Source organism: Theobroma cacao, chromosome 1 (assembly GCF_000208745.1).
Source record: "Theobroma cacao cultivar B97-61/B2 chromosome 1, Criollo_cocoa_genome_V2, whole genome shotgun sequence".
Classification (NCBI taxonomy): Eukaryota; Viridiplantae; Streptophyta; class Magnoliopsida; order Malvales; family Malvaceae; genus Theobroma; species Theobroma cacao.
Window position 1 is genome coordinate 20551614 of NC_030850.1, and position 23146 is coordinate 20574759.

Sequence of the window (23146 nt, forward strand, 5' to 3'; positions counted from 1 at the left end):
TTTAGATCACAACGAGACCTTGATTCCATTGTTATGGCTCTTGTTGTTACTTTAACAACTCAAAATAATTTATTAGTTCATTAAACCCATGATCCAAATATCTCTTCTTTTATAGCCTAAACAAAAGGTTTGTATCCGATTATAGATATAATCATGCAATTATCTCTTGTTTTGGAATCAGTTCAGTACAATTTCTCAATCATGACTTTATACACTTTTAACATTTAGAATTCTCTCGATGTTAAACCCCTTTAACATGTCATCCTAAATTCTTTTGTTGAGTCTCGTTTAGGCTCTAACTTTTTAGTCCCATTTTGTTTTTCTTAGACTGAAAAATGTATCTTATACACTTTTAATGAATAACTTATCTTACTCCCACTAACCTTATGATGCGCACAAAATATGTTTATCTTATTCAATGTATTCAACTCTTTTGAATTTATTACATTGAATAAAGATTATTATCCAATCATTCATGTTGGATTATTTAGTAGACTCATCTTATATGAGTAGTGCATCAATATGCATCCTACTAATGGTTTGTATTTAATGGATTCATCTCATGAATTATGCATCATTACGCATCCCAGTAAATCAGTTTTTATGCATAGATCTTATCTATTGGATTTCATAACCTTTGACTTTTAAAGTGTCATTAGCTCCCACTATTTCTATCATGCATAGAAATCTTGCCAAGTAAACTTATTTACTTTCCTTTCGAGTGTTATATCCATAACTTTTATATATACTTACATGTCATTAGTCATTTATTATTGGTTATGGGATGAAATCCTCTCAAAGATTAGTTCATATGATTAATTGGGTTTGGAATGCTTTGTAATTCATTTCTTATGAATTCAATATGATAATCAATTGTTATTTAGTTCTAAGCAATCTTAATTTAGATCCAAGATTTCATTAAGAATGCTCATTAACTAAATATGTTCATAATCCTATTATGAATTCATTGAGTTATGACTCAATTTTATCTAAGTCAACTCATTAATTTCCTTTCTGATTCATAATCAAAAGAAAAATAATCTCATAATGAATTTTATCACTATGACTTAGTATTGATTATCATATATGCAAGGTTATACTTGAAGATAAATAATTTAGAACAATTCCAAAATAAAATGAGATGTAATGTAAATATATAAATATATATAAGCTAAGCACCTTATGCTAGCAAAATATAAATCTATGTTTCCTAAACATAAAATAAAATATTTAGCCATAGGTTCGAAACCAAAAACATCTCATCTTGATAATCATGTCATGAAAACATTCAATGTTCTAAAATTATTTATTGTTCCACAATCTAATTTAGGTCAACAAGCTTGATCACCATTAACTAAGGTTGTCGCCTTCACGGTCCTATTCTTCACTACTCCCTGTCATTAGTTCCTTCAAATATGTCATACATATTAAAACCATTAATAATGAGTAAGGTATCATATAACAAGTAATGAAAAATAAATCATCATATGATTCATACTTGATGTGGAAGCTTCCTTTTGTTTTTTCCCTTTAATGGATTCGAGATAATCCTTACAATTGTGCCTCCAATGCCCTAGTTTGCTACAGAAATGGCATTTGTCATCATCTTTGTCCTTTTTCACTCCTCTAGTAGGCTTTATACCTTTTGAAGTTGATGCCTTTTCATTCTTATCTTTCTTAGAAAATTTTCTTTTCTTATTTTTATTTTTCTTAGAAGAGACAAGATGAACAAAAAGCTTCTTCTTCGTAATGGTGTTCTTAGCCTGTGTGAGCATATTCAATAAGCCCGAAAGGGTTACCTCCATCTTGTTCATGTTGAAGTTCAACACAAACTATGAATAGCTCTCTAGTAACGAAGAAAATATATGGTCTATGCTCAAATCATGATCCATAACCCAATCCGATTGCTTAAGTCAAGTGATATATCTTATCATTTTAAGTACACGAGGCCTTACTGGACTTCCCTCAAACATCTTACATTGGAACAATTCCCTTGAAATGTTGAATCTCTCTATGTGACTTTCCTTATCAAACATTTCTCTAAGGTTTAGGGTAACATCTAGAGCATTCATAGCTTCATGTTGCTTTTGAAGATCTGGACCCATACTAGCCAACATCACACATGTGGCTTGATTGAGATCATCCATATAAACTCTATAGGCCCCATTTTCCTCATTTGTATCATCATTGGGTTCCTCAAGAACAGGACCATCTAGGACATAAGCCTTTTTCTCTTGTTTCAAGACAATCTTCATATTACGAAACTAGTCAATGAAATTTAGGCCTATCAACTTGTTTGCATAAAGTATGCTTCTAAGTGACAAACTATTCGCCATGATTGATTTATATTCTATATAAATCAACATATATGATTATTAGTCATTAACGTAAATTATATAATCATAAAGACAATGTTTTAGAATCTTATACGATTATTCTCAATATTTTATCAAAATAATAGCCCTCCTCTACTATTTCAAGAAAGGCCCCTTTCATCCCACCATGACCTTTAGTGACTCAACAAGCCATAATGAAACTAATTAGGTAGGTTACTTAGCTTACCAGTTGTATCTTATACAACTCCTTGTCTAAATGTATCATAGACATTTCGTCTAATTATGCAGTCATGTGTGACACATCCGAACAACATGGTACTAGTTAAGTAAAACCCACCAATAACTCAAACGTACTCATGTAAAAGTTTGGGCTTGAGTTACTCAACAAGCCTCTAATTAAAAAAGCAACTTGGTTATCTTGTTATATGGTGGAAGGTAACTTTTTTGACTCAATATATTAATGAGGGATTTTTATTTATTAATTCATTAATTAAGGTCTCATTGATTTGGCATTGTTGACATGCATAGCATTTATCGCATTTCACATATATCACATATATATACTGAAAAATAAATCTATCTCATGCCAACTACTAAGATGATTATGGACTTTACTAATTCTAATTTCCTTGAGCCATTAAGGAAATTAGTTGCTCAAATTCCTAAGGGATTTACACAAACATAGTCTTCAAGCTTTGCTTGTAATCTCCTTGAATCTCCATGGCGCCTTTAGATCTCCATCTTCAAGTTACAAAAATTTTTCTACCTAACAGAAGTTTTACACTTTGATGTAACTAATTACATTTTATAATCAAGAACCCTCGAGTTACATTCAAGGGGAGTTAGGTCAGAAAAAAATTTTACAACCCAGAGAAAATAAAGATAAAGCAGGGTACGTAAACCCTATTTTAAAATAAATTTCATGAGAAATAAATTTAACCATCCATGACTTAATCTTCTAAGGTCTAAGTCCATAATCATCCTCATACTTTATAATCATAATAAAAAGCATAGAAATAAATGCAAACTCAATATCACTTGGTGATCTTGTGTGTTATTTGGGAAATACATCAATTAATTCACTTAAAGTGCTAGACTCAAATTAGTTGGTATTACTTTATTTCAATTTAGTGTTTAAGAAATTCCCATTCTCAAAACACTTAAAGTAAACCTTTTACTTCTTATTTCTTTTTAGAAATTCATTGAAATAAAATTTTCCTTTTTAAAACTTTTCATTTTAATTCTTTCCATAATTAAAACTCCTTTTAATCTTAGAAACCTCTTTATTTTAGGTAAACTTCCTAAAATATATCTAAGAGAACATTTTAATTTCTAACATTTAGAACATGGATTAATTTTCTAAATTGTATGTTGTTCAAGTTTGTCACAACCCGGTACTCCCTTCAAGCTTGTGACAACCACCGCAACGTCCCGATACACATTCATCGCTTGGAATGCCAATCGAAACCTCGCAAGGCTTTAATATCAATTTTCGCACCTCCTTTATGAGCAACAGTTGTTAAGAATCATGTTTTGAGAGATTATAAACTATTTCCAAATCAAAATAATAGAAAAATAATTTTTTTCTCACAGGGGCATTTTGGTCATTTTTTCCCAAAAATTTCGAAACCAGCTAAAAATGTAGTATGCGAGTGGAAAACACATATTTCATAATCAAAAATAAGTTTAGATGTCTAAAACATTCATTTAAAGTGAAACTATAACTATTTAAATATAATAAAAATATTTAATAAAATATTATATTATCTTATAAAACAATATTTATAGAGTTACCGGTAAATAATTTTTGTAGCGTAAAAGTTAAATAAATTCATACATACTGTAATACAGATAACCAAAGTATAAAATTTAATTTACAGTGACACGTGGGCCCACGAACGACCAAAAGTATCAAAATAGGTAAACCTACAGTTTTTGAAGATGCAAGTCCAACTGTAGCCCTCAAAGAAATGAGCTATCTACCGACTATCCTGAGCCTGAAATGGGTGAAAATGAGAGTGGTGAGATTATATAATCCCAATGAGTAAACAAATATCATCTAAAATATCTAAAGCTGAGTAAATGGAGACAGATAAAATAATTTAACATACTGTAATTCATCACCTTTCAACTCATTTCAACCAAATAAAATCAATTCATATAAATCGAGTAATCAACATGGCTTATGAATTTTTTAAAAATTTTGGGTCATGCCAAAATCATTTTCATACTTAGAATTTTTTAAAAATTTTGGGTCATGCCAAAATCATTTTCATACTTAGTTATTAGGGATACCTTGGCCGAGGGCTATCCCAACCGAGACCGCCAAGGCTGTTAAAAAGTTATGTACGCATAAATCATGTTTTTATTTTGAAAGCATAGCCATTCCTTGGCGTTGGCTGAGTTCACCCACACGTGGTGGTTTGGCGTGAAGTGAACTTTAAAGTTATACCTCGAGAGTTACCCTACTCGCCTCTCCAACCGAGGTAAAATATGACAGGATTTCGTGCCCCTCTAATAGGCTAGTCCACAGAAAATCCGACCATTGCAGCAAGCTAAACCCACCATACAATAAAATTTATAATAGCATGACATGGTAATTATTTTATTTTATTTTACAGCCTTTCAAGGCAAATCAACAATTTATACATTTTCAACACATTTATCAAATCAACCATTCATGCCAATATTGCCATAAGCCAATTAATTGGAATCATGAATTTACAACACACAAAAACAGTCTCCAATTGCTCTATTTTCAAACCATCATTCAATTTTAAAACAATTTTATGAAATCATTTCATTTAAACACATTTTGTTTATAAAACCAAAAAATTAATCATTTAATTCATTTTCCATAAAATTCACAAGATCGAATAAAACATACTTTAGATAATTAAGATGATAGTAAGGTTACTCACTATTTCGGGAGTCGAATTTCAAGTACTTCGATTCTTGAACCTCGGGTACTATCTCTTTACTTTTGCCAAAATGCTCACCACCTAGACATACACGACACATAATTCAATATACTGTGTCATACCATTATAAATCTATTTCAGGCTCTTTACTAATGCATGAAATGGGATGTAAATTGTTCAGATTATTATCTATACACGGTGTTCTACACAAATTCAATTGTGTACCTAAATTAAACGATATTGACTTAATTCAATCTATCACCCGATTAATTGGCCAATATGTCCAATTCAACTCCAAATAATTCCATTTCTCTCCGAATACTTCAAATCACCAAACACAAGTCAAATAACCTAAATTTTAGCAAAACCATCCTCACATTTCTTCTCGGAAAATTCGGCCATGGTGGGTGCATCAACACTATAATTTTTCCTACTTGATTTTCACACCATAAATCATCATTTCCTAACCAATTCACTTGAAATAAAATCAAAATCATCATCAATATTCCACATGGAGAATTCGGCCAATGATGGGTGATGGGAGAAAATGACTTTTTCTTGTTGGTTTTTCATACTACACATCATTAACTAACTAAAAACACTAAAATATCTTAAAATTTAACCAAATCAATCATCAAATCTTCTCTCTCTAAATTCGGTCAGCCATGAATCCTTCATGACATCTTGTGATTCAACTATGGAAAATGCAAAATAATGCATGGGAAAGGTAGATCACAAGTCAAAATCAAGAAATTTTACCTTTGATTGCTTGATTACTTGAATTTTCACACTTTTCCCTTGAATTTTTTCACCTAGGGTTTGTGTTCTTCTTTTCTTCCTTTATTCTTGCTTTGGTTGGCCATAATGAAGAGAAATGGGCTAATTTTGTGCTAATTTATAAGGAAAATAATGAATGGATGAGATTTTGACACAAGTCACCATTCCATTGGTCCATGTGTCATACTTAGCCATTAAGCAATCTCTCTCCACCACTTAAACTTTCTCAATTATCCATGATAATATTGGGTAAAATTCATGTGCTGGACAAGTGTTGGGTGGTGTAAAATTACAATTTTGCCCCTGGGCGGCAAAATATTATTTTACCCTTATGCTCGAAAAAATGTCAAAATTAAAATTTTTCACTTCTCAAACTCAAATTACACTCCAAATGATCAATCTTAGTCAAAAATTTCATCCAACACTCACATCTTAACCTCGGGTGGCAAAATGACCATTTTGCCCTTAGGTCATGAAAATTCTAATTTGACTCCAAATCGGTCCTCAAACTCCGAATCACCATTTTAAGTCATTATGGGGTTTTAAAATTCTCAATTTCATCTTAAAATCTCTATTTGGACTAGTTCGAGGCTTAATTCAACTTAATTGTACCATTTGATACATTGTCATCCTTTAACGATTTCTGAGGTACCCAAGTCAGCAAACATGCATTCTTATGTAAGAATGGCATAATAAACATATTGTAGAGTCGGGCTTGACAAATTTACTCCTGCACAGATCGGAGAATGGGTGCAAAAATGGTTGAGGAAAGTGCCCTACTGAAACTGAAGTATAAGAGCAAAAACTTGAATAAAAGATGGGCACAGGTCTTTCTTTGATTGAAGACTTTCTTTCCTTGCTGTCTAAGAGTCAACCCAGAATGCTGAGACAATGTGACTTAACAAATTTTAGAAACTTCTAGTTAAACCAAAATTTTAAGGAAAGTTCAATGCTATCACATAACTTTAGGAATATCTTCTAAAGTAGGAAACTATTTCCTATGAATTTTTCAAATTAAAATACTATCCTTAATTTTAGGAATTTCTTTTAAAGTAGGAAACAATTTTCTATGTTTTTTATGAATCACCCAAAATTAAAATTCTATCCTTAATTTTAGGAATTGCTTTTAAAGTAGGCAACAATTTCCTATTTTTTTATGAATCACCCAAAATTAAAATAAATGGTATTTAAGTGCTCTTAAAACTCCATAAATCATGAGTCAAACTCACGAAAAAGCTGTTGGAAATTTCCAACAAGTGTGTTTAACAATTAAACACAAAATTCATGCAAAATTAAGCCACCAAAACTAATCATAGCTGTCCAAAATTTTTTACATTGAATCTTTGTTTTTTTGGAATTCGAAAACATGATTTTTATGAACCTTTTTCATACTAAATCAAGTTTGGTCGAAACATGCAGTAATTTAATTGATAAACCTAATTTTTTAACAATTAAAAACTGCTCATAACACTTACCCAATGTCAATAAAAAAAATAATTGGCACATTAGTCCCCAAAACACCTTAAAACTATTTGGTTTTAACTTGGCTTCGCAAGCCTTTTAATCCATTCATTAATTCTTTAACTAAACATGATTTTAAACCTTTTAAAACATGTTTTAATCAATTAATTACATATCCAAATTTGAATTAAAATTGAAAAAGAAATTTAAAGAAAGCCTTTAAAATTAGTATTCACTAAATCAACATACAAATCAATCCTATTGATTATCACCAAGAATCAAACATGCATATTACACGAAAAACATCAAACAAAGGCTCTGATACCACTGTTGGGATTCGACCTCATGCTCAAATATGAAAATAATCAATAAATTAAAATAATATAACGCAGCAAAAAAATAAACTCGCATTTAATCAGAGAAACAGTCGAATCTTACAAGATCAATGTTTGTGTTAGCAAAATCTTTGCTTCTTCACCTTTAGGATTTGTCAAATCTTTAGCCACCCAAGTGTTTGGCCTCTAACAGTAATCCACACAATGACCGAATAAGACCTTCTCAAAGGTAAGATTTTACTTGTGCTAGCAAGTTTTGTTTCTAAAACAAAAGATCAAAAATTCTTGCCGAATCTTTTTTTTGTCAGACAAAGAAAACTATTTTTCTTTTCTTATTTTATGAAACGGCTGAGAAGTAGCTAGAGGCTTAGAGTTTTAGTTAGCTAATATAACATATTTATATAGCCAAACTAATTTGTAACCCTAAATACAACAGTTGTATTTTAATTTAATTAAGTCTTTGTGAACTTAATTAATTTTCCACTTTATTTTGGTCTCTTTCAATTAAGTCTAACTTAATTAATTATTCTTATTTAATCCTAATCATGTCACTTAATGTGTGTGACCCATTAGGCTTCTAACATGGTAGCAATAAATATAAATCCTAATCAAATATGAATTTGATAATTTATTTATATTTATAGATCATGAACGGCATCTAGCAATACATCATGACCACCCAAAGGTTAAAAAGTCAATTAAAGAATTTGACAAAGCTTTCAATGATAAGCCTTTCAGTGTAATATGGTCCTTTCATCAAATATCCCAAATATGTCATTAAGCATGGCTCAGTGTCTACTTATGACATTGAGTATTAATTCTCATAATTCATGACTAACCTTATGAATTTAAAAAGTTAACTTTCCTCAAATTCATCATGCTTTGGCCAAAGACTTTATACAAGTTAATCAATAATTGAGAACAAGTGAGACACATCCCTTCATCTTACTTGGGGTGATGAATCCTCTCTTGACCACTCATTCACCTTCGCATGTTTCATGGCATACCCAAAAACACCCTGTTTAGGCATCTAGTCACCTCTAGACCCATAGGGGTGAAATCAAAGTATGTCATTCCCCATACAAGAAAACCTAGTGTCTCAAGTCTAAAGACTAGTTGCACAACTATCACATGAGAACATTTTCCATAGAAACTTAAGTGAAATACCAAATGGAGTTCTCATAGTTGGTCATGTTCAGTGAACTTGTTCTTTAACAATGTTGGTCCAGTTAATATGTGCTAGAGGGGGGTGAATAGCACAATTTGGCTCTTGATTGATTAGGAACTAATTTCCAAAACAAAGAAAGTAAAAACAGAGTAGACAATGGACAACAATTCATAGTGGTTCAGTCCAAAACCTACATCCACTACCTTGATCCAACCAAGGATTTTCCCAACAATTCACTAAGAATCAGGTGAAATTCACAAGCTTCCACCAAGCTTTTACAATGGCTTTTCACAAGCTCAGCCACAACCTTTACACTAGTTTTTTCCAGGCTAAACTAAAACCCAAAGTGGTTTTCCAAGCCTCAACCACAACCTATAACATTCAAGCTTTACCAAGCTTGAATAACCCCTTAGAGTGACTCCCTCACTCTAAGTATACAAGAAGAAGTGGTAAAAGAAAGTACCTATGATCACTGGATGATCTGATTGGTACAGGATTGAGAGCTAATCACAAATACAAAGAGTAGGAGTTGAGGTGCAGACAATTGCAGTGAAGTTTTTCTGGTTTTTCAACTTTCTATAGCTCAAATCTCATTCAAAGCTTCAAAAAAATTCTCAAAAAACTTCTTTCTAATTGTTGGAAGACCCTTTTATACTTGGAGATACAACTCTGATGGCAGTTTGGCAGTTTATATCTGTTGGAAACAGTTGAGGATGAGTTCTAGTCGTTAATCTGTCTTGTAGTGCTCTGGTTCAAATTGCAGACAAAGAGATTTTAGTCGACTACCCTGGTTGACTAAGTTGGTCCTATTTCTGGTTTGCAGATTCTGGTAGAGAGCACTTAGTCGACTGTCTTGGTCAACTAAGTTGGTTCTGTTTCTCAAACTCTTCAACCCACCATTTCTCCAATTTGAAATTTGGTCATCCAATGTTCTTCCTTGTTTCACTAATAAGCTTCCTCCTTGTTGTTCAGTTACACTTTAATAATTTTATCCCTTTTTTTCTTTCAAAAACATTCTTTAGATTAATTTCTCATATTAATTTCCTGCACACTCAAATATGGATGTTAGACACAAATGAATGGGAATGTTTTATTATTATCAAAAACTAATGAAGCCAACAATCTCACCCTTTTTGATGATGACAAAACATCCCTTGATTAAATACATGGTGTCTTTTTAGCTCATTTTAATTTTTGCAGAAAATGGGGATTGCTCCCCCTAAGTATAAGCTATCCCTTAGTGTGTGCATATTTTACTTACTTTATTCCAGCAAGTTTTGTTCATGTTACGTGGAGGGAATGACAATAAACATTTAGATTCTGTATATGTGTATATACATGTTCATCAATGTAGAGTGATTTGCAATCAAAAATTTTCAGCTGTAAGTTTTGACAGATTTTCATTAATGTTCCAACAGTTGTTAACAGTTTGTTATTTTCAGATTTTGTCCACATTATTTATGTTTCAACTTGTGTACAATACACACCATTTATATCTATTTACAACCATAAATTATCCACAATTGTATAACAAAAATCATCTATCAGCATGTGAATCCATATCAGCATAGTAGCAGCAAATTTTATTCATGGCAGTCAAAATGCTCAAATAGCAAGATATCAGCATATTTCAATTTTCAGCAGCTAAGCAACATAAACATGTCAACATTCATGTTTCACATACATCCACATAAATAACAAGATTAAAACTGAGTGTTTAAGTGCCACTAAGGCAAAAATAATAGTTAATAAAAAAAGTATTTCGAAACTGCCCTTGAGTTAGTTTTGTTTCCTATTTCCTATTTTTCTAAGTTCATGCACTCCTAATTCTGTTTTCTTTCTCTTTCCTTTCCTAGGTTCCTTCTTGGTTCCTCTACCCTAACATTTTTTTTTATTTATTCATTCCCTGGTTCCAGGTACCATACTTCTCCCCCTTTTTGTCAGCATCAAATGAGGGGAATTCTACTCATCGGATGAGGCAGAGGATGAGGATTCAGTCCCATAGAAGGGATTAAGAGGGAATGGAGAGGGTTCTTGAATAGGAGATGACTTTCTAGAAGAGGGTTCTAGAGTGGACTTGTCTAAAATGTGAACTGGAATGTGAGGAGGAAAGGCTGAGGCTAGTTTGGACTTTTTTGCCAATTTGGAAGACTTTCTTCTTTTGAGAAAAGTTGTCTTGGTTGCCGTAGTCTTCCTTCCTTTGGTTGGTTGTTTTGCCTCAACTGGTGGTGCTGTGGTGGCTTCTAGTTTCCCTGTTTTGGTCTTTGGTTTGGGAGTTGAAACAGATTTTTTTCTTCTTTTTACATTTACACCATCCTTTTGAGTTGTTGTCCTGACAGTGTTTTTTTCAACTTGTTCCTCTCTAACAATTTGGTGAACAAGGTCCATAATTGAAATTTCCTCTAAATTTGGAGAAGATGCTTGCTATTTCTCAATTTATACACCAGCTACCTTAGTCCCTTGTTCTGAGTCATTTTTTCTTTGAGTTTTAGGGGAGGGTGATTTGGCTGGCTGATCAACTCCTTGTGGGGAGTCCTCAATTTGCAGAATAGGACTATCAAACTTGTAGGTAGAGCCTTCAGCTTGGGTACCAGAACTTGCAGACTTTTCTGCTGGTTCTGCTGAACCTTTAGCACCTTGCTGTGCAGGTGCAGTGTAGGATGTGACTGAATTGTGTACAACCACGGTTCAGATGCCATTTTTTCCTTCTCCTTCAGCTTGTTTTCTAACTCAGTGATTTTATCTTTCATTTTTTGTAGCTTCACTCCTTGGTCAGTCAACTTACCATCGATCCTCATAAGCAAATTAAAAATCATCTTACTTGAAAATCTGGAAGGAGCTTCTTCAGGTTGAACAAGCACACTGCGATCTTTTCTTAGGCCACTTTTGAAGGTTTTCATAAACTTCTCTCCATCAAGCACATACCCCATCTTAATTAAGCTGCCATAATGAATGGCTTGGTCTCTGGTTTTCACCAGGTCCATATCATACCTTTTAACCCATATTCCTTTTTTCTGCACCAGGGATGTAATCACATTCCCATATGGCAGATTGACCTTATCAAGTCTGCAGGCACTTCTCATTTTCTCAATCATGAATCTCCCCAAATTTAGAGGCACTCCATTAAAAGCATGCTCCATCAGCCAAAGATCCTGCAGGCTGATGTAGCTAAAACTTTCACTCCTCCCTTGAATATTTGTAGCAATAAAGTAATGCAGTATCCTAATCTGTGGATTGATTATCAGTCCTGAATTACTTTTAGAGGAGTATTTTTCTTTTCTTCTAATGATGATCTCCCACAGTGAGGACAGATCATATTTTTTTGGAAGTTCAAATTCACCTATTGCACCCTTTATTTCCAGCAAATTCCCTAAGTCTTCAGTAGTTAAAATAAACTCTTTTCCATTCAAATAAACATTCAGCCCATCTTCTACATAGTTATCAAATTCTGCTAGTTCCTTTTCTTTTAGAGTAATGCCAGAGTAAAATTCCTTAACCAAACTTGGACTATATGACCTATTCTTAAAGGTGTTGTAACCTTTAAGTTTAAGTTCATCAAAGTACTCAGATAGACTGGTTTGGATTTTTAGATTTTTCTTAAAACTCTTCCAGTCAATGAACTTTTCGCAAGAGATTGGTGCATTTTCTATATTCTTGAATCGATACTCATGCAGCTTATTTCTAAATTTTGAAGAAGAAGAGGAACTGATACCTTTCTAGAGTGAGGGTTCTGTACCTTTCTTCTTGTGCATTTTCTGCTTGTTTTCCCTTAGCTTCTTGGCTATGTCCTTCACTGAGGCAGGCACAATTTTCTGTTTCTTCTTCTGACTTTCTGTTCCAGTTTCCTCTTCCATTGGCCTTTTTCCTTTCTTCTTATCTGATGCTTCTTTACTTTGAGAAGTTCTGGCCATTTTGGTTTTGGAAATTTCTGAAGGTCTGAGTCAGTTTTAGAGGCAACTAGGAAGTTTTAGGTTTTTATTTTTAGAGCAACAGGTTGAAGAGGAGAGGGAAGAAGAGGTTGGTAGCAATTATTGCTCAGAAAACTTCTCATCTTCCCAAAAAAACTGCCCTACTCTTATTTCTTCATATTTTCAAATCTCCCTCTAAAATTTTGATTATTTACCTTTGGTAGCTCTGCTCTATTTTTCTTTACACCCAGTAAATTAAATTTCTACCACAATTTACTCCTATTTATTTAAACTCATTGAGTTTCATTATTTAAGAATATCATACCACTCTCAGTTGACTAAGAATTCCTTAGTCGAATGAATGCATTCTGTTTTCACTATGAGAGCCAAAGATTTTCTTATAATTCTTTCACATTAACCTTCCCCAAATTTCTTCTAATCTCACAAAATCTATCTTCACTCAGTGGTTTGGTAAAAATGTCTACTAATTAATGTAGAGTATTCACAAAATCTATTTTAATATCATTTTTCACTATATGGTCTCTAATAAAATGGTGTCTAACTTCAATATGCTTTGTCCTAGAATGTTGCACAGGATTTTTTGATATATTTATTGCACTTGTGTTATCACAGCATATTGGTACACTTTGCATAATTATTCCATAGTCTTTTAATTGTTGCTTGATCGAAAGGATTTATGCACAGCAATTACCTAATGAAACATATTCAGCCTCTGTTGTTGATAGTGCTACTGAGTTTTGCTTCTTACTGGACCAAGACACAAGCATCTTTCCTAAAAATTGGCATGTTCTGCTAGTGTTTTTCCTATCAATTCTGTTGCTAGCAAAGTCAGCATCTGAATATCCAACTAAGTTAAAAGTTGAGTTTCTAGAGTACCATATTCCTAGTTCTTGAGTGTCTATGAGGTATCTAAAAATTCTCTTAATAGCAGTTAGGTGTGATTCCTTAGGTTGTGACTGAAATCTAGCACATAATCACACACAAAACTGAATATCTAGTCTACTTACTGTTAAGTAAAGAAGAGAGCCGATCATACCTCTATAGAGCTTTTGATCTACATCTTTACCTTTTTCATCTAAATCGAGTTTGGTGGATGGACTCATTGGTGTGGAAATTGATTTAAGTTTTAGCACATCAAATTTCTTGAGCATATCATGAGTATATCTTTCTTGATTGATGAAGATTCCTTCCTCACTTTGCTTAATTTGAAGACCAAGGAAGTACTTCAACTCTCCCATCATGCTCATCTTAAATTCACCCTGCATTCCCTTTGCAAAGTTCTTGCATAAAACTTCATTAGTTGCACTGAATATAATATCATCCACATATATTTGTACAACAATTAAATCATTTAGATATCTCTTATTGAACAATGTAGTATCAATGTTGCCTCTATCATATCCATTTTCAACTAGAAATTTTGAAAGCCTCTTATACCAAGCTTTAAGAGCTTGTTTCAATCCATACAATGCTTTGTGAAGCTTAAAAACATGATCAGACTTTTCAAAATCTTCAAAATCAGGTGGTTGTTCTACAAAAACTTCTTCTTGAATTAGTCTATTTAAGAATGCACTTTTTACATCCATTTGGTACAACTTAAAATTCATGAAGCATGCAAAAGCTAGCAGCAACCCTATGGCTTCAATCCTAGCTACGGGAGCAAAGGTTTCATCATAATATATTCCTTCTTCTTGGTTGTATCCTTTTGCTACCAGCCTAGCTTTGTTCCTAACTACACTTTCTTGCTCATCTACTTTACTTTTAAATACCCATTTAGTATAAACAATAGGTTGAAGGTCTAGGCACCAATGACGATCAAGTTCTTCTTACATGGCCATTATCCAACTTTCCTCCTTTTCAACTTCTTCAAAGTTTTTAGGTTCAATTTGAGATATAAAGGCTGAAAACTCACAAGTTTCTCTAGTTGCTTTCCTAGTTCTAACTCCTTGTGAAATGTCACATATTATTTGGTCTTGTGGGTGATCTCTTACAAATCTCTAACTCCTTGGTAGATCATCATGCTGATTTTTTGCTCTTTGCAAATTTTCTAGAATTAGAGTTTCATTTTCTCTTCTAGATGAGCTTTCCTATATTTTTATTATTTTCTAAGCTCATTTCCTCCATTTATTTTTCTCGAATTTCTATATCATCATCATCATCATGAACTTCTTTTTGTAAAATGTTTAACTCATCAAAAACTACATGGACTGACTCTTCAACGGTTAATGTCCTTTTGTTAAAAACTCTATAGGCCTTTGAGTTTAATGCATATCCTAAAAATATTGCTTCATCACTCTTTTCATCAAACTTCCCTAGGGGTTGTTTTCCATTGTTCAATACAAAGCATTTTCAGTCAAAACTCCTAAGGTGAGAAACGTTTGGTTTCCTACCTTTGTAAAGTTCATATGGAGTCTTTGAAATCAAAGGTCTTATTGAGACTCTATTAAGAATATAGGCTGCTGTATTTACTGCCTCAGCCCAAAGATATTTAGGTAAGTTGTTCTCACATGACATGGTCCTAGCCATTTCTTTTAATGTTTTGTTTTTCCTCTCTACAACTCCATTTTGCTAGGGTGTTCTAGGTGTAGAAAAATTGTGATCCAACCCCTTTTCATTGTAAAGTTTTTCAAACTCATCATTCTCAAATTCTCTTCCATGGTCACTCCTTATGCTGACTATTGCTAGTCCTTTTTCATTTTCTACTTTCCTACAATAACTTAAGAATGCTTGTAGAACATCATTCTTATGAGAAAGGAAGTATACCCAAGTATATCTAGAATAGTCATCAACTATTACAAAGCCATAAGATTTACCTCCTAAGCTAGTTGTGCTTATTGGACCAAATAGATCAATGTGCAACAATTCAAGAGGTCTTGATGTTGACACTATTTTCTTAGTTTTAAAGGATGTTCTAACTTGTTTTCTTAGTTGGCAAGCATCACATATCCTATCTTTTTCAAATTTCAATTCCGACAGTCCAGCAACAAGATTTTTCTTTATTAATTTAGACATTGTATGCATGCTCACATGTCCTAATCCTATGCCATAACCAGCTATCATTTTCAGCATTTACAACAAAACAAACTTCACTATTCACATCAAGGTCTTCAAGAAAAATTACATACATATTCTTCAACCTTTTTCCTACAAATGAGATTTTATTTGTACTCATATCAATCACTTCACATTTAGTTGAATCAAAGCATACTTTAAATCCTTTATCACATAATTGACTAATACTTAAAAGATTATGCTTTAAGCCTTTAACTAGCAACACATGACTAATTTGAGTTTGAGGACTCTTACCAACCATACCTATACCATGGATTTTGCCTTTTGAATCATCTCCAAAAGATACGGTTCCTCTCTTTCTCTTTTTCAACTGAGCAAACAGCTCTTCATGTCCTGTCATGTGCCGTGAACAGCCACTATCCAAGTACCAAGGTTGTTTCTTCCCAAGTTAAGCTCTTAAACATGTCTCTTTTAAGTTCAGGTCAACCTACAAAGTAGAATTTCAGTTTTTCTTTATAGGTACCCATAGTTTGATGGGTCCTTGAGTGTTAGTTGCAGCAAAGGATCCCTTAAGAACCCAAATTTTATTGACTTTCTGCACTTTCTTTTTTTTAAAACAGTCATATGACAAATGACCATGTTTACCACAATTATAACATGTAGATAATGCTTTAGTTGAATATTTATTGTGGTATGCATTTCCTTTTGAAGATTCATTTTTCAAACATTTAAGAGCTGTGTTTTCATCAAGAGTTATTTGCAAGGTTTCAGACGTATTTTCCAACTCTTGTTTTAAAGACTCAAAGTTTGTTTTTGAGTGTTCTAACTCAGCTTGCAAAATATTTCTTTGCTCAAAAACAGAGGTGAATTCTTGTTTGATTTATTTCAAATAATTTTCAAGTAATACAGCCTTTTTCTTCAATGATTTGTATTTTGAAAAAAGTTTTTCAAATTCATCATAAAAGCATTCATATTCATCTTGTAAATCATCATAAGAATTAATGCAGGGGGATGAGGGTACCTTTGTTTCATCCTCTTGTGCCATTAGACAAATGTTTGCTCTTTTCTCAGATTTTTCATCATCAGTTTCAGAGCTTGATGTGTCACTGTCCGACCATGCAGCAGCCACCATTGCTTTCTTGGATCTCTTATTTTTCTTGGGGGTTTCATATTTCAATAATGGACACTTGGACTTGAAGTGACCAAGTTTCTTGCATTCATAGCAGATCATTTCCTCCTTTTTGTTGGAGTCATTTTTGTTCTTAATTTTCCATGAAGCACCCTGATCTTTCCTGAAACCTCTTCTAGTTAGCCTTTGATTTCTTCTGCTCATTAGTTTTCTAAATTTTCTTGCAAATAAAGCTAAATCTTCATCATCATCACAAGAAAGCTCTTCCAGGTCTTCTTCAAGAATGCTAGCTTTAAGTGCAATGCTTTTTTTCTTTTCCTTTGCTTCCTTTCGATCTTTTTCTTCTTCTTCCTTGAGCTCCAGCTCATGAATGAGAAAAGAACCACATATCTCATCGAGAGTGATGATGTTCAAGTCTTTAGCTTCTGTAATGGCAGTGACTTTTGGTTTTCAGGATTTTGGTAGGCATCTAAGCAGTCTCTTAACTAATTCATGTTCAGGGATAGGCTTGCCTAGCTGACTTAACTTATTTGTAATATTTGTAAACCTATCAAACATGCTAGTGATGTCTTCACCAGGCTCTATTTTGAACATTTCATAGCTATGTGTTAATAGAGCAATTTTGGACTCCTTTACTTGAGAAGTCCCTTCATGGATTATTCTGAATTTTTTCCACACTTGTTTAGCTGTTTTACAACTTGAGACTTTGTTAAATTCAGTGGGGGTCAAGGCACAATGTAATGTGTTCATGGCCTTAAAGTTTGCTTGAACCTTCTTCGTTTCAGCCTTAATCCATTCTGACCTTGGCTTAGGCATCAACTCATTTGTAACAACATTTGTGGTTGAGGGCATAAAAGGTCCATCAGTTATGAAGTCCTACATTTCATAATCTATAGCCCTAATATAGATTGACATTCTAGTGCTCCAATAGGGATAATTAAAGCCATCAAATAGAGGTGGTCTGTTTGTTGATTGTCTCTCAGCAACTATGATTTTTTGTTGAGCCATTTGGATCCTCCCAAAAGATGTTAAGCCTTAAAAACAAGGAACTTGCTCTGATACCAATTGTTGATCCCGTTAATATGTGCTAGAGGCGGGGTGAATAACATAATTTGGCTCTTGATTGGATGAGGAACTAATTTCCAAAACAAAGAAAGTAAAAATAGAGTAGAAAATGGACAGCAATTTATAGTGGTTCGGTCCAAGACCTACATCCACTACATTGATTATCCAACCAAGGATTTTCCTAACAATTCACTAAGAATCCGGTGAAATTCACAAGTTTTCACCAAGCTTTTACAATGGCCTTTCGCAGGCTCAACCACAACCTTTACACTAGTTTTTCCTGGGCTAAACTAAAACCCAAAGTGATTTTCCAAGCCTCAACCACAACGTATAACATTCAAGCTTTCCCAAGCTTGAATAACCCCTTAGAGTGACTCTCTCACTCTAAGTATACAAGAAGAAGTGGTAAAAGAAAGTACCTATGATCATTGGATGATCTGATTGGTACAAAATTGAAAGCTAATCACAAATGCAAATAGTAGGCATTGAGGTGCAAACAATTGCAGTGAAGCTTTTCTGATTTTTCGACTTTTTATAGCTCAAATCTCATTCAAAGCTTCAAAAAACTTCTCAAAAAACTTGTTTCTAATTATTGAAAGACCTTTTTATACTTGGAGATATAACTCTAATGGCAGTTTGGCAGTTTATATCCGTTGAAAACAACTGAGGATGAGTTCTAGCCGTTAATCTGTCTTGTAGTGCTCTGGTTCAAATTGTAGACAGAGAGCTCTTGGTCGACTACCCTGGTTGACTAAGTTGGTCCTATTTCTGGTTTGCAGATTCTGGCAGAGAGCACTTAGTCGATTGTCTTGGTCAATTAAGTTGGTTTTGTTTCTCAAACTCTTCAGCCCGTCATTTCTCCAATTTGAAATTTGGTCATCCAATGTTCTTCCTTGTTTCACTAATAAGCTTTCTCTTTGTTGTTCAGTTACACTTTAATAATTTTATCCCTCTTTTTCTTTCAAAAGCATTCTTTAGATTAATTTCTCATATTAATTTCCTGCACACTCAAATATGGATGTTAGACATAAATGAATGGGAATGTTTTATTATCATCAAAAACTAATGGAGCCAACAAACAAGCACCTGCATGTTATCGTCAAGTATCCTATATGCTTCAATCTATGAGATTGATTGCTTACTTCCTAAGTAAGAAGGCTTAACATGTACCAGTCTTTGAGCATTGTCAATGCCCTGTCTTGACAATACAATGATCAAGAACAATTTTAGGAACATGGCTTTGATGCATAATGATCTCATAATTGTAACAACTTTACAATTCCCTTGCAAGGATTTTATGTTTTATGGGCTTAATCTAATTAGTACTTAATAACTCTTTATTATTGCACTAACATGAAGGAAAACCTCTATCACATATAGTTATGCGATTAAGTATGCATTAAATGACAATATGTGTTCCTTAACCAATCCAATTGGCTTAAGGGCATATACCAACACTAAGTGTTTCTCTAAGATTGATCTACGATCAAGGTATCAGCAGTTGAGGATTAGAAGTGTAGACATACCCAAGACTACATTCCGCACAAGGTATGGTCATTATGAGTTTTTGGTTATGTCATTTGGATTGACTAATGCTCTTGCAAAATTTATGGATATGATAAACAAGATATTTAGACCATATTTGTATAAGTTTATGGTCGTGTTCATTGACGATATCTTAGTGTATTCGAGGAGTCGGAAGGAACATGAGCAACACTTAAGGATTGTTCTAAAGACGTTGAAGGAGAACTAGCTATATGCAAAGTTCTCCAAGTGTGAGTTTTGGCTTAACAATGTTAGCTTCTTGGGCCACATAGTATCTAAGGATAGAGTGATGGTGGACCCAAAGAAGATTGAGGCAATAAAGAAATGGCCAAGGCCCACTTCAGTAACTAAGATACGTAGTTTTCTAGGGCTAGCCGGATACTATAGAAGATTCGAAATGGATTTCTCCAAGATTACTGCTCTTATGACTAAGTTGATGCAAAAGAGTATCAAGTTCACATGGACAGATGCATGTAAAGAGAGATTTAAGAAGCTCAAGACTTTACTTATATAGCTCTTGTGTTGAGTTTGCCATGTAACGCATCACAAGTAGGACTGGGATTTGTGCTAATGCAACATGGGAAGGTGATAGCGTACGTGTCGAGACCGTTCAAGAAACATGAGAAAAATTACCCTACACATGATTTGGGGATGGCTGCCATAGTATTTGCCTTGAAAATATAGAGGCATTACTTGTATGGTGAGACTTGTGAGATTTACATGGATCACAAGAGTCTCAGATACATTTTTGAGTAAAGAAATCTCAATCTTAGGCAACGTAGATGGTTGGAGTTGCTTAAGAATTATGATTGTACTATATTGTATCGTCCCAGCAAAGCTAATGTGGTGGTAAATGCATTGAATCAAAAATTTGTGAGAAGTTTAGCCTACATATCAATGGAAAAGAGATCACTAATACAATGTGTGCATGAGTTGGGCGATATGAGCATTCGATTTAAGGTTAATAATACCGATGCATTATTAGCCCATTTTAGAGTGAGATCGATGTTGATGGATGATTAAATATAAATTCTTGTATATAATTGATCATGTTTACATTGGCATACATGTGAGTACTTGACTTAATTACTACTTAGGCTTACATGGGTTAAGGGAGGCAATTCCCTTCGATACCTTTGTGCCATCCATGACCTCAAATTTGGGTCGTGACAATGGAGTTGTAACCTTACATGACACTATGCATATTTTATTGATTTATGTTTTCATGGCCAATGGCCCAGTTGAGCACCAAGGTGCAAGTTACATCTTTAATGAGATGATTTTAAACTATATTTTGAGCGAACATGATAAAAGCATGTGAGTATTTCCACACGTTATGAGGCAACAATCCATATCGATGTGCTAACATCTTTTTACAGTTTAGATGATATATAAATAAATGTTTAATGATTTATATGATTGTTTAGTTTATGTATGAATGTAAGAGATTTGCTTGGGTCTAGCAGGCTATATTTGTCTAGGTCCATACGTTGGTCACAAACCTCCCCGAAATGGGTCGTGACACATATATGTTTAACCAAAAATAACTGTATTAAACTAAAAGTACAAACGATGACTCTAATAGTGATAAGGCTCAGTGATTGAATGAGTTTTTTATATTCAAGAATTTTGAGTAGTAAACAAGTTCGAAGCATTCAAGGAAAAATTTAAGACATTAAATGATACTAATGATTGTGGATAGGTGGTGACTTGATATTGAAAATATAGTTTAATGGTGAAATTATGACACTTGGTCACATTGACCATGTTTGTAAAGAACGATGACTACATAAGTCGAATCGTATCAAGATACCTTGCTCTGGAACAAGATTAAGAATGCAAAACACAATATTTGATCGCGGGACCATGTGAAAACTTTACTAGTAGAAAGTTTGACTTGTCGGCTAGTTAAGATTAAACAATTGGAAAACCGACAAGGTTGTTGAAACCTTTCCATCCATGGATGGAAGTAGAAACGAGTTACTATGGATCCCATGCTGGGTTGACTAGAACCTAAATGAGTAATAATGGTAATTGGATAAATGTGGATATACACTCTGGTTTGTACTGTACCCCTTTGCAAAGTGGGTGTTAAATATTGATGAAAGGTGAAATGTTATCCCCTAACGTTATGACATATATGTCAAGTGTCATGATTTACGACACTATGGGATTTCTTTGTACAACCACCTTATGGTCTTTGTTTGCTATGGGAATTTCTCCTAGGGGATTACAGGGACGGTGGTGTTGTCCCGTCTATAAATGCTTCAATGGATGTCATCTGTTGTGTTACCGGGTAAGTATGGTGGTAAGTAAAGGCGATAGTAGATGTCTTACCTACGACTGCACCAATCATGATAGAATAGTTATGAGATCAGACAAGTAAAGATAGCCAAGTCAAAATCATGTTGTGTCTTAAAATGATTTGAAACATTGAATAATGGAGTCTTGAGCAAACAAGTCAAGGAATTTTGAGTTTAAGTAAACCAGCCTCAATAAAAGTGTCATGCTGTAATCATTCAAGTGACAAATGATTTGATAAGTTGAAGAAAAGGTAACCACAATTATTCTAGAAATTGAGGACAGTTATAGTCGGATTAAATTTGGGGACTGAATTTTTGCAAGTAGGAGAGAATGTGAAAACCCGAAATTTTGATATAATTAATCAATTAAAAAGTTAATCCGGTAAAAAGGAAGTTTAGTCATATAAATAAGAATTTCAATTGGCAAGCTCATAAAATAAACTTTATCGGGCCAATTGTAAAAAGTTCACTCACAAAGCTTGTTACAATAAAGGTAGAATAAAGGGAGTGTTTGAGAAATAAACAGAAAGAAATTAAATGCAAGAAGGATTTTGTATATATATATAATAAAAAATAAAAAGACTTGAAGATTAAATTAAAAAACAAAGAAAATTAAAAGTAAATAAGCAAAGGAGAAAAGTGGGGAGGCCTCATGCCCCATGGGTGGACACACCGAAGTATCCGCCCTTGGGTAATTCGCCCCCTCCCACCATGGTGTTTCATCTCCTTGGCCTTTCGTTCCTCATGCTTTTATCTTTTCAATTCATTCTTTCTCCAACCTAGTTTATCACGCTAAGATCTTTTTGTTCTTTCTTTTCTTCACACTAACAAAGTTAATCACGCCCCCCAAAATTTGTTTCATACAGAAATCCAAGTTTCTTATTTCTTACTTTCACTTTACTTCACGCCTAGCCTTGCACTCTTCTCGGGTGAAAAAGCACGAGGGCCACATCTTGCTCTCCCATTCCTCCCATGCAGCTCACGGGGTTGGACAAAATTTGGGTTGCCATTCTCTCTTCCATGTCCACCAAAAGAAAACTGTAGACATAGTTGAAGCAATGGAAATTTGAAATTAAGTGAGACTTAAATTTGTTGAGCTACCAACCTCAATTTTACCGGTTTAAAAGTTATTGTTTTTGTGCTTAAAGCTCAATTAGACTCCGTA

General features: G+C 33.6%; 1 long non-coding RNA gene across 1 annotated transcript; it reads right to left on the reverse strand.

The window, feature by feature from the left end:
• LOC108662316 lies at positions 4295 to 6055 on the reverse strand. The gene is made up of 3 exons (XR_001928220.1): positions 6017 to 6055; positions 5258 to 5338; positions 4295 to 4333 (listed from the first exon to the last, which is right to left on the reverse strand). It is a non-coding gene; the product is annotated as an uncharacterized LOC108662316 (long non-coding RNA).